Raw genomic sequence first — 12,753 nt, 5'->3', positions numbered from 1 at the left:
GAAAATATTTGTGTTCTAAAGGACTTGTTGATCCAATTGAGAAAGGCGCAACAAAATTAATGACTCAAAGTCATACTCAAATGAGGCAAAAACATTTTAACTGTAAGTATGGTTAGACATCAGAACAAACTAGAGTGAAGAGATAAATGATCTGGCTTGCAACTCAAAACTATTTGTCTTGATGGAAGATAATATTGTAGATGACCATCTGAGTAAGGATATCCATGACAACTAAGGACTTAGCTATATATATAGGAAAAAATAGAGTCTTATACAGGGACAATTATAGAACCCTGTAAAACTGACATTTTTATATGCTGACGCCATGACCCGTACCTTATCTTTATAGGATGTTTACTTCTTGCCTCAGTATAAGATGAGAAGATCAAATAACCATTACCCCAAGATTTAAAATGCTAATAATTGTTATTATTACTAAATTGCATATTTGTCTTACATCCTTTAATGCCAGAAATTGTTTTGAGTGGTTAGTCTTTCTCAATACTTCATTACACGTACTTGGTTTGGCTGCTGCATGCATTAATAGTAGCTGAATGTCATATTCAGCTACACTGGCAAGTAAACAGAAGCCTTGTTAAGTGTAATTTAAGCTGAAGCCTATTTTTTAAAGTGGTGAAACATTTATTTATTGTACCAAGGTTAAGTTAAATTAAATTATTTTTTCTATTTCCTATTGGTGTTCATGTAACTTAATCTCTCCTTGCCTGCATTCTCAATGACAAAACATAATGGAAATTTGGCCAGGTGATAATAAGTGGAGTGACTTCAATAAGATTCGGTAATGAGAGAGCTGATGAGGTTTCATGCAAGGGATGTTTCATTGAAACTGCATTAACAGATGATTAGCAAGCTTAAATTAAGAGGCAAAGAGAACAAACAATATGAAGCCAAGCAGGTGGTAAAGAGGAGAAGCAAGAAGCTAAAAATGTGAGAAAGATTAATGCTGAAATATTTCTCCACTACTTAGAGGCAGATGATACAGATCCTTTCTTAAATATTTCAGGGGAAGTAAACATGAAAACCAATTAGTAGAAGAAATGTCAACACTTCAGGTGACAAAAGTACTCTAGCTAAAACACTAAAGATCTTGGGTCACAGAAATCAGTGCACAGCAAATTATATTGAGTGCTAAAACTACACCAGTTTGTGATAATTTGAATAACATGGCTAAACCATTGCTGTCTTTGCATGGAGAAGAAAAGGAAGACAAAGCAAAATGACTGAAAACAATAGCACACATTTTCTTCAAATATCTTTGACAATTTGGTTTTTCTATGGTTATCTCTAAACCAATTATGATCAACATACAAAAATTACATGTTTTGCATGACTGCATATTGGTTGTGCTTTACTCAAGATTTATTCTTGCTTCTCAGTTATCCAATTAGGTCATCAGTGTGGCTGCAGCAATAAAAATATGCCAGCCCTAAGGCGCTGATAGTAAATTATGAATTCTCAGAGAAGACATTACAATAAGTGTCCAAAGGAATCACAGGCATAAACACATGTTCACACAAGTGATGACTCATGATTACAAATAATTGAAATCACTGCAAAAATCTGCTTGCGAGTAACATAAAGACTGGAACCTAAACTTGAGATCAGCTTTGCTCAATGACAACAGGGTTAATTACGGCAACAGATACTTCGAAAACCATGTGGAATTCCCAGTTTGGGGAATCTTATTATTACTCTATTATTTTATTTCTAATATTACCCTATTATTAATAATAAGCATTATTAATTTATATTGATAATCAGAAGCTAATGTGTTAAATTTATTATTTATTATTAATCCTATTATTTTCTGCTTTGTCACTCTCCAGAATTAAATGCACACAGGTGTCCTGGTTTTGGCTGGGATAGAGTTAATTTTCATCCTAGTAGCTGGCACAGTGCTGTGTTTTGGATTTAGTGTGAGAATAACATTCACTACACACTGATGTTTTAGTTGTTGGTGAGTAGTGCTTATCCTCAGTTAAAGATTTTTCAGTTTCCCGTACTCTACCAGCGAGCAGGAGCACAAGAAGCTGGGAGGGAGCACGACCAGGACAGCTAACCTGAACTGGCCAAAAGGATATTCCGTACCATAGGACGTTGTGCTCAGTATAGAAACTGGGGGGAGTTGGTCGGAGGGGTGGATGCTGCTTAGGCATTGGTCAGTGGGTGGTGAGCATTCATATTTTGCAGCACTAGTCTTCCTTGAGTTTTATTTATCTCTTTTTGTCATATTCCTTTTCACTATTATTATTTTTATTATTATTAGTGTTACTGTCATATTTAATTTTATTTTAGTTATCAACTGTTCTTATCTTTTTTTCGGATTCTCCTCCCCATTCCACTGGGAGGGGGAAGGAGTGAGCAAGTGGCTGTGTGGTGCTTAGCTGCTGGCTGGGGTTAAAACATGACGACAGGGAAGGTGAGCTATAAGTATTAACGGTCCAGTTGTCCTTGCTCCTTGCCTGAGTTATTTTGCAACTTTGCTTCTTCTTGGTGATCCGAACCTTAATCTGCTGACAGGACTTTCTGGCTTGTCCTCAGTATGGACTTGCTTAGCAATCACTGGACTCCTGTCTGGCTCCAGTCACCTTCCCTGGACTTTGCTCTGGTCCTGCAAGATGGCAGTCCTTGTTGGTGTGCCTGCCATGCCTGTGCCTGCCCTGCTGTCACTCTCATGTCACTCTCACCTCCTGGCTCCCCTGCCCATGCAAAGCAGCCCAGGGCAGTAAGGCTCTTAGGGGCATTGTCAGTGTCCAGCTGAACTCAGGATCACACTTCTATGAAGAGCACACAGATAGCTTTAATGAGTATAGTAGATGAGGAACTTATTTAGGGATTTTTAAGGATTAACTTTTATCTGCTTGCGACTCATAGGTGTGTGTGAACTTTTCACTGCATAGGGAGATAAACAAATTGGAGGAGATGAGGGAGAACTGCTGACACCATCTAATCTTTTAATATCCTAGAAAGGCATTTAAACCAGTAAACTTAAAAATGTCCCTTTGGCTGTAGAAACTCTTGTAAAAGAGGTTTTGGAGCTGGTTCCAACCACAAGATTTAGGTTCTGAAATGCCTAAGTTGTCTATGGTAAAAGAAATTAAAAATGCTGTAGGTATGCAAACTCCTTGTTTCAGAACTTGTTATTTCCAAGGTACACACTCACACTCCCTCTACAGGCTTCCTCTCATTGGACAAATTAACCATAGTGACATGATTTCAGCAAGAGACATGAAGCTCACCCCCACCCCACTGTTGGGGATGAGAGCCAGGGTACACCATAAAGGAAATCAGCATGTGTACTCCTAGATGAGTGCTGTCACCACTGTCGCCACTGTCACCATCAGAAAATAAGCTCAATCTTGTAAGAAAACCAACATGTTGGTGTTGGGAGAACGTTTGGTGTGTTATGTAAATGCTAAATCCTCAGAGGCTTAATTTGAAAAAAACACCTGTGTTCTGGACCCTCACTGTAATTTTAACTGGATTTTTTACATTTAGACGGCCAGCTTAGTTCTAAGACACAAGTTAGTTCCTAAGTCCTTTTTTTGAATATTTTTAACATTTCCTCTTAGGAAAATTATCCAAACACTGGGAGCTAGAGCACTGATTTCTTAATTCTGGAAATCACTGAGTGAAACTTGGTTATTATTGGCAACTGCAGTATTTCCAGAGTATTGTATGCACTGTTTCTCTTCCATCTACAATGCCATTTACCATTCTGTCATAGCAGATCTTTAAGGTTTCTCTGTCCTTACCTCTACCATTCACCCTCCTTAAGTTTATACTTTCTGAGGTATGTGGATCAATGGATATACCTGTTTATAAAATCCTGAAAGCTATTTTTAATAGCTGACAAGTAGTATTAAGGAATGACCCACAACTCATATTCTTTTAACTTTCTACCTTGACAATATCTAGAAAATATCAACAATTTCAAAGGTCCACTCATATATTCAATACCCAGGCCTTTCAGTAAGGCTTTTCAGAATTAAGGTCATTAAGATTATTGCTCCCTTTTGACCTAAGTTATTTAAGTTTAGACACTTGCTGTAGAATTATAGATCAAAACCACATCATAATAGCACATAATTTGCTTTTCCAAACCCCAATAAAATAAAAAGTAAGAAAAAAGTTAGGCAGTTTAAATTAGTAGAGTCTCTTTTTATAGCAGAAGGTTTATCAAGTTGACTTGTGACACCAAGTTGAAATGCAGCAATTCCTAGGGAAAATTTTAAAGTAAATTTGTAAGAACTTTTTTGTTCCCTCATAAAGGCATGATAGAAGCAAATAAATAAACATCTTCAAGGTAGAGAGAGTTTGATACTGGTAATCTTCAGTGAAGATCACTTGCCTCTCCACCTTTTTCTAACAGACTTCAAATGTTTAACTTCTAGGAAATTCTAGAAGTTAAACATTTGAAGTATCTTTTCTGTAACTGAAGAGACTGTAAATACAACAGAGATTGAAAATAATATGTTTTAGTATTAACAAGTCAAACAGCAGAGCACAGACAAGTCAGATATTAATTATTTTGAGGTTTTTTAAAAAATATCCAAGATCAAGGAAAATTTTGCCATATACAGTGTTTGATATGTTGATCAGTAGAGTTGCTTAAAAATAGGATATACTTTTTACTGTCAATTTTCAGAATAAGTGTTGCTACTTTAAAACATGAACTATTTGCAAATATTTATTTCGAAGGTGTAAATTTCAGATGCTTCTAAGAAGCCACTTTGGTGCAATACTCCTTCAGCTGTTCACCTAGCATAGCTCTCTAGAGCCTTTGTTGGTTTCTGCAGTGAGTAGCCAATTTTTTTTTTTTTTTTGAAGCAAAGATGTAGAGGACACACTTACCTGTATAGGAAAGGTCAATAATGGAGTTAGCCTGGGGGATGCAGATGCTCCAGTTATGATCTTTACATTCCCTTGATGGTGAGTTCTAATTAGTGCACTAAGTGCCTGCTGACTCACCTGAACCTTTGATAGTATAACAAGAAAAATGTCTTTTGCGATTATCAAAACCAGTGCTTGGGGTGTTGTACTAATGCGTAAAGTTCTTCCCCCATCCTCTAGCACTTGTAACTAGAAAGACTGATTCAGATACTTTGCACAGTTGTTCTTTGCAGATTCTGAGACCTGGTTTGATTCTGTTCACTTATTCTTAAATGCATATGGTAAGAATTCAGATAGCTAGTCCCAGAACATATTTACTTTTCAGTTGCTGTTTTACTGAATCAATAAACCAAATATACAAATATGTACATAAATCAGTTCACTAATACATGGAATTTAATTAAATATATTTATGGTCATAATCTCTTGCCTAGAGTCATCTTCTAATCTGCAAATAACCTTAGTTCTGCAAATTAACCTCATTGCTATGTTTTCTCATCGAGACAATAATTAAAGGATTAACAGCAGCTGATTCTTCAATTATCCTTAAATAGAGTCCTATATCTAGTTTCAGAACACATATGCAACAGACCACTATAAGTAATACAGAAATATCCTATCTGTCTCTCCTGTCAAGACCATCACCATCCTTCTTTTTTAATTACAACAGTAATATCAAATTTTTGATATTTGAAGAAGAAATCCCCAAATTAGATAAAACAATGCATTATCAGGTAGCAGCAACTAGGCAGTTCTAGATAATGTGACAGCATGGCTTACATTTCACCATGAAGTAACTTTGTTGTTTCTATTAAGCTTAACTGTCCGCAAGTTTTCTTTCACATATAGAAGGACTGGTTTTCTTATATATCTTTGATGAGATCATACTTCATGTGTGTGGATGAGAAAGCTAAAAATTAATAGAGAGAGCAGAGCATGTTGAAGAGTTACAATTCAGCAAATTACATGCTGAACTTTAAGCATGCTGATGAAATTGAAAACAGAAATGTTGAAGAAATGTTACATTATGAGTTCACATTACATAGAAATTTTCACATATTATTTAGGATTTTAAACTCCTGTTTGTAATTATTAATCCTATGGGTAGTAGTATGCATCACAGTAACAACTATATGTAATTTATACATGCTACATTTGAATCTGAATACGTTTGAATCTGTTTTAGCCAGCTGCCACAATGAAATAGAAAGTAGGATAAGATTATTAGTAGAGAGGATAAAGCAGAATGTAGCTAGATAAAGCAAAGAAAAATTAGATCCATAAAAACCTTCAAAATCATTCCCTGCTCAAACCAAATCTGGAGACACAACTCAATAAATTTGAACTGTGTCATAACAAATGCAGGTAAATAATTTTAAGGTGTAAGCAGTCTCTGTCCCATCTCCAGCTGCAAATGCTACCTGGAAGCTATTTCAAGAACATCTGCATGCGGCCCTTGCCAGCTGTCCTAATAATGAGTGAGAGAAGCAAATTTCTTGGATCACCAGAAGCTAAAAAAAATAAATCTACTTCTATAAGTTGAGATCACCACAATGACTTTTTTTTTTTTTTTTAAGAGGAATACAGAATTAGTATAATACAATGAAATACGGTTATAAAAACTGTATCATTAAGAAACAAAATATAGGAGGCTAAAAATAATTCAGATATTGATGGGAGAAGATTAAGTCCCAACTTTGCTTGAAACGTGTATAAAGATATGCCTATGTACTACAGTAAAACCGAAGAAATCAATATGGTGTTTTGCAACAAGGAATATGCATCTATATTTGCATGGATGCTACATATTAGTTTAACAAATGTCATTCAGGATAATTTACAAGGGAGTTGGACTTTATCTTTTACTACCCCCTCTTACTGGGAGACTGAGATTTCTATATGATGACTTTTGTGCTAAAGCTTAGCTGATTCATAGCTATTCACAGTGTTTTGACTTATATCACATGAATTCCAGAGTTTTGTAAACAAGAATAAAATGAAGACACTGCAGAGTTCTGAAAACAATAATCATCAGGAGTAGCTTGGCAATGATCTTGGTGAGCTCCCTCAGCACTTGTGGGAGATTCGATCATGGCTATGGACTTCTGTCAGTCCAGTTTATTTAGATGTTCCCCAATCTGATCTTCCTCTATTGAGGACCCCAGCACAGAGATTTTGTAACTCTTGCTCTGTGTACAAATAGTCACTCATTACATCCTCTCTTTTAAGAAATGTTGCAAGTTATAGATCCATACAAATCTTATTTACAGACCACATAGCACAAACAGAGCTAAACAGAATGATGTAACACAAGAATCCCAATGAAGATGGAAAGAGTAAGAATGATGATTAATTCCTTTAGGTTCCATCAACCACTTTTATACATTTCTTATCTAATAAAACAGAGTAAAATATGATAAATAATTTTTCTTATAGCATTTCTTTATACAAAACATTTCTCCATAATACTCAGCACTGCTGTAACATGTGAAGATTGAGTGCTTTGTAAGTATTGGTTTTTGAGCCTGAAGGTACTGAATATACTGAAGATATTAAATAAAATACTGATGTTAAAACCAAGTACATAAACTATGCAATGTTATATACATTTATGTATGGATATTTTTTAATATTCATATATATGCATATACATATATATCTATACCTGTAACTACCTATAGATACATATGTGCCGTATTCATGCTCAACACCCATAAGCATTCATACTGCTATCACAGTCTAATTTTTCCAGTGAATACAAACATTTACACAGAATTAGAGTGATGTGGTTTTTAGTGTGTTTTTACCCTTAGCTCTCCAATTTCAAATAAAATTGACAAAAGAGGTGGAGTCCTGCGAGCACCTGCATGGATGAAAAAGTCACAGCCCATACTTAAAATTTTCTGTACATCATAAAATCCACATTATAATCCATTGCAGCCTTCCCTGTTTTCATTATTAATAGAACGAATCGTTTCCACTGGTAAAAGTATGTACATGCTTGTATATAGAGTAGGATTTTCCAAACTTCCTAATAGATTTCCAGAGTAGAATTGCCGATACACTTTGTCTCTTTCTGGTTTGGATTTTTTTAATTGGTTGAGGGGGGGGTTGTTTGTTTCTTCTTCCATTCTACTATTTACCTATATTCAATATTGATTTTAATTTAGTTCTGGTTCTCCAGCGATGGATATGTAGTTAGCTACCCAGAGGACAATACTGCATAGTAGAAGTCTCCTCTGCCCTTTGTACCAAGAAAATTTTCTGCAAGACAGTCATTGACAAATGCATCCTCTTCTGGCGTTGACTATGAGGCTTCTGGCTGTTCCTCAGCCTGTTGCATGCTGGTTGCTACTGCCTCCTTCAGACAGCTGCCTCCACTACGTAAATGTTTTATGGATGCATTTCAGTGTAAAGAAGCCAGATTAACTTCAGACATTTTAATGAGTACTCTTTGCTAAACTGATTCCTTTAATCTGAGCTAAGGCTTAGGAGTGTTCATATCTTTGAGAGCCAAGTTACTTCTTTGGTGGGCACAAATGGAAAGGCAAAAGATATATATAGCCTTATATCAGAGGAGAGGTGCCTCCTCCACATGATTTCTGTTCTGACATATCTATTGTAAGTAATTTCTCCCGTGCTCCCTTTTAGAGTTCTGTTAAGTACTGACTCCCCCTGCTTCTGGATTTACTTCTTTAAATTAAATTCTTTGCACTTTTCCTGCACTCTAGAATTTCTTTTTTCCTGCTACGTCTCCTGTGCCCCTAATCTCTGAGTAACTTCCACGCGCTCACAGGTGTCCCATTTATGACTCATCTAGTTACAGTTCTGTTCTGTATTGCTAATCATGGTGACACTCAAAGGCTCTGACACATAGCATACTCTGCTATATGACAATGCTGTGCTTTAATGCCAGATTCTGTGTTCATTGTGTCACAGTATTTTTGCCTAGCAGTGAAAACAGTAAGTAATACTGAAACTACACTGTCCCTTAAAGTAGATTCATTTCTCAGACAGATATTAAAAAGGTAAGATGTTTTTATGTTAAATGTTAACATTTATTTCTAAAGTTCATCTGTGTATGTGTGTTTTCCCAGTAAATTAAGGTTAATATATCTGGTTCTTCAGGATAAATTAAATTTACAGATTAGATAAAAATACTTTCAGCCAAATTCAGAAGTGCTCTATCATGTGCTATGAGCTAGAATCCATTAATGTTAATGTGGATTCCATTAGGTCTGCTTGTGACAATTCAACCAATATGCAATGAAACGTCAGCAATTATAACTTGTGAGTCAAGAATTTGGAACAAGAATTTCCCCACAGAAATGTGAAAGGAACTGTTTTCTGGAATATGCTTGTCACACTGACATAAAAAATGTGAATGTAAAACTTTGTGTCTCGGTCTTCCAAAAGCATTCACTTGCAAGTCTGCAAAAACACCATGTAGAAAACAGCGTTGATATACGTATGTGTGTGTATAGATAGATAGGTAGATAGATGTATATACACAAAGGCTTACATATATCTATATACATACTATAAAAGCAACAATGAAGATCTTTATATCACACACTGTAACCCTTTATCATTGTAATATGCAAACCTTTATTGACCTGCCTGCAGCTTTGTCTCCTTCTGAATAAGTGGCTATGGCTAATTTGTTTTACTTCTGCTTGTGGTACCACGGTTTTATATGGATAGTATAAAGCAGTAGTTCAGAGAAATAAAGACCAGATACAATTGCAGAGGCTTAAGAAGTGGAGGCACTGGGTATGGCATAGAGGGGTACAGGTATGGGCTGATAGGAGAATAGCCACAGTTTTGGCATTGACAGTCCCACAGCTATAAACTCACCAATGGCCAGTTAAAGAAACGCAGACCTGAAGCATGACAAAAGCAATTTTCAGGGTAAATAAGAGAGTTAAAAAGAAATATCCAACGTACATAAAATGCATCGTGTAATGAATCTCAATGTAATGTGTAGATATGGGCCAATGAAGAAAAAGCAAGATGTACAAGTGTGTTAGCAAACACATAAATATAAACCCACATGGATCTCTAGAGGATAAGTAAACCATCAAGATGATCAAATTCCTACTAGCAAAGGACTCCAGATGCCAAAAACTCCCTGTAACACCCTACCACCACCACCAGAGTGAAATCACCAACATTAAGATGCAGAGAAGCAGTGAAAGAGTGAGCATTACACCAGGAAATGGGTAGAAAATATGCATGTGTACAATAATTTTAACTGTAATATTGAGAGCTTTTATGTCTGGAAGGATTATTTCTTTTCCTATAATAAATACATCTGGACTATTAATGATTCTTGGATAAGACTGTTAAGGCATCAATTGTACCAACAATAGATTCTTGGCTTTACATACAAAGTGTGTTTCCTCTTTGCCAAGAAACAATATCTTGAATACAACACAGAAATACATACAGAAGACAGACATATGTCTATTCAGCAGATGTTCTAGGATCTTAATCTCTAGGCAATCTCGAAGGTATAACTCTGCTTGACACATGCCTACCACTGCATTATCTGCTGATCTTTTCTGTCTCTTGCTGTGTTCTACACACCTTCCGCCACACTCCCCCCCCCCCCCCAATACTGTAAAGCTGTCCATGAGAAGAAACGTTTGAATTCGCGATACATATGCCTTGAAACATGTAAACTATCTCCCTGCAGTCACATTCACAGGGGCCACAGGTGTCTACTTTATTGTCATTAAATACACAAATGAATTATGGCAGTAGATATTCAAATTAGCTTCTGATTTCAATTTGAAATTCCTCCCTGAGGCTGAGCTGTATGAATAGGTTCTCTGACCCTGGAGCATGGCCGTTTACAGTTTTCACTGTCAGCAGCCTGAACTTACAGTCACAGCAGTAAAAATTATTGGAATGGTAAAATATGCAAAGAATATGACTCAGGATGAGGTAAGCAGATGTACACTTTCAAATCTGTCACTGTATCGCTGTATCTACTCTGATCATTTGTACATGCACTGAATCTAAAAATGACAGGAAATGAGGAACAGTATCAGTAACAGCCTGAGAGCTTAAGCTGGTACAGGCTATTCTGTCATCTACCATTATCCCTGTTAATTAAGGATTGCTCTTGATTTACGTATTTTTTTTACATTTGCTGTTTTACATTTCCCTTTTTAATAGTATTTTCACTGATTTTCTTCTATTTGTCAGTAAGTTACAGGTATCTCTGTTTGGTGGTGATAAGCATTTTTGAGAATTGCACACCTGGTTTTCCTTAGTCCGTTATACCAGGCTTTCAAAAAGCATTATTGTTCTGCCGCATCATGTATTTCCAGGTCATCCAGAGTAGCCAAATTACCTTTTCAATATCTTTTTAAAAATACATTTGCATCCTCTGTAGATCTTACACATGCCTTCTGCATCAAAAAGCCTATGCAAAACACTCTAGCTGGTGAGAAATGTGCCTATGCAAAGGGTGATGATGGTACTTCTAGACAAATATCATATGAGATATCTGAAGATTGCTTTAGCAATGTGGTCGCTACTGGCTACAATGGAACATGGCAACAGAATGATATGCCAGATGGGACATGATTCCTTTGCAACTCATTTACTGTAAATGACTGCAGTTTTTTGACTCATCGAACTGTACACAACCACACTGCATGCCAGGCAGTAGACAATTGGCTCCATACACGTAAGCAGAGTTTCACCTCCAGCGTAAGAGAAAGAGCTGTGCAGCAGTAACTATAGTATGTGCCTCTGCAGCAGAGCTAATGACACACCATCTTAGTACTCCAGAAAAATCCACAGCAGACTTAAAATATTTTTTAATAATTAAGCAGATTGCTGTGCCATGTCTTCCATCCTCCATGTAAGGTAATTGTCACGGAATATACATTTTCAGTCAATGTCTCTTCAGGAGACCTGCTGTTCATTTAGCCTGCGTCAGGCAAGAGTGTGGGCAATGCATCTCCTGCCTTTCTGCCCTGGAGCTCTTTCTGAGAAACAATCATGCAAGAGGGATTGGGTATTCATCTGGTTTAATAACTCCTAATCCCCCTGGGGGAACAAAGTATAGGAGGAAAGGGATCAGCTAATTATAGTTAATTGTATTATCTGGGAGACAGTGATTAACACAATTAAGATAGCCTTGTGACTAGTAGCTTTATGGCAGGAAAGTGCTCTTGGATGTAGCAGGTGAAAAACAGAATTAAAAGAAGCATGAGCTAGACATCTGTCAAGGGTTGAGGCTGGGCTGGCCACTAACGGGTGACAGATGCTCTCTATTAACCCCTCTCCCCTCCCAGAAGGGGAAGATGGAAAGAATAAGGGAGAGACATAAAGGTTGGAAAACTAAAACAGCTTTAATGAAACAATAATAATAAAAGAAAAGGTAATAATATTAATAAGAAAATAATTAATTACACACAAAAGCAGTACTGAATCCAAATCAACCACCCACCACCACCCCTCACCCCACCCCTGAATCACCACTGACACTGCAGGACTGGCAGTAGGGAAGTCCCAGACTGGACTTGGCAGAAGACAAGAACCAGATTCAGAAACTGGAATCAGGAACACATGGGTTGGGATCAAAGGCAAAAGAATGACAAAGTCCTCCTTGGACAATGGCCATTGAAGAACAGGGCTTAACCCATGTTATCCCTCAGCTTCGTACTGGGTATGATGTATATGGAACAGAATACTTAGGTGACTAGTTTTGGGTCACCTGTCCTGTCTGCTCCTCCCCGCAGGTGCGATATTTTTACTTACTTACCACTCTTTTGCTTACAGCACTTCAACATAGGGCACAAGATTTAGCAGTGAACTTGG

Source organism: Leptosomus discolor, chromosome 1, assembly GCF_034619465.1.
Source record: "Leptosomus discolor isolate bLepDis1 chromosome 1, bLepDis1.hap2, whole genome shotgun sequence".
Lineage (NCBI taxonomy): Eukaryota > Metazoa > Chordata > Aves > Leptosomiformes > Leptosomidae > Leptosomus > Leptosomus discolor.
The sequence above is the reverse complement of the archived record's forward strand: the minus strand, read 5'-3'. Positions refer to the sequence as shown.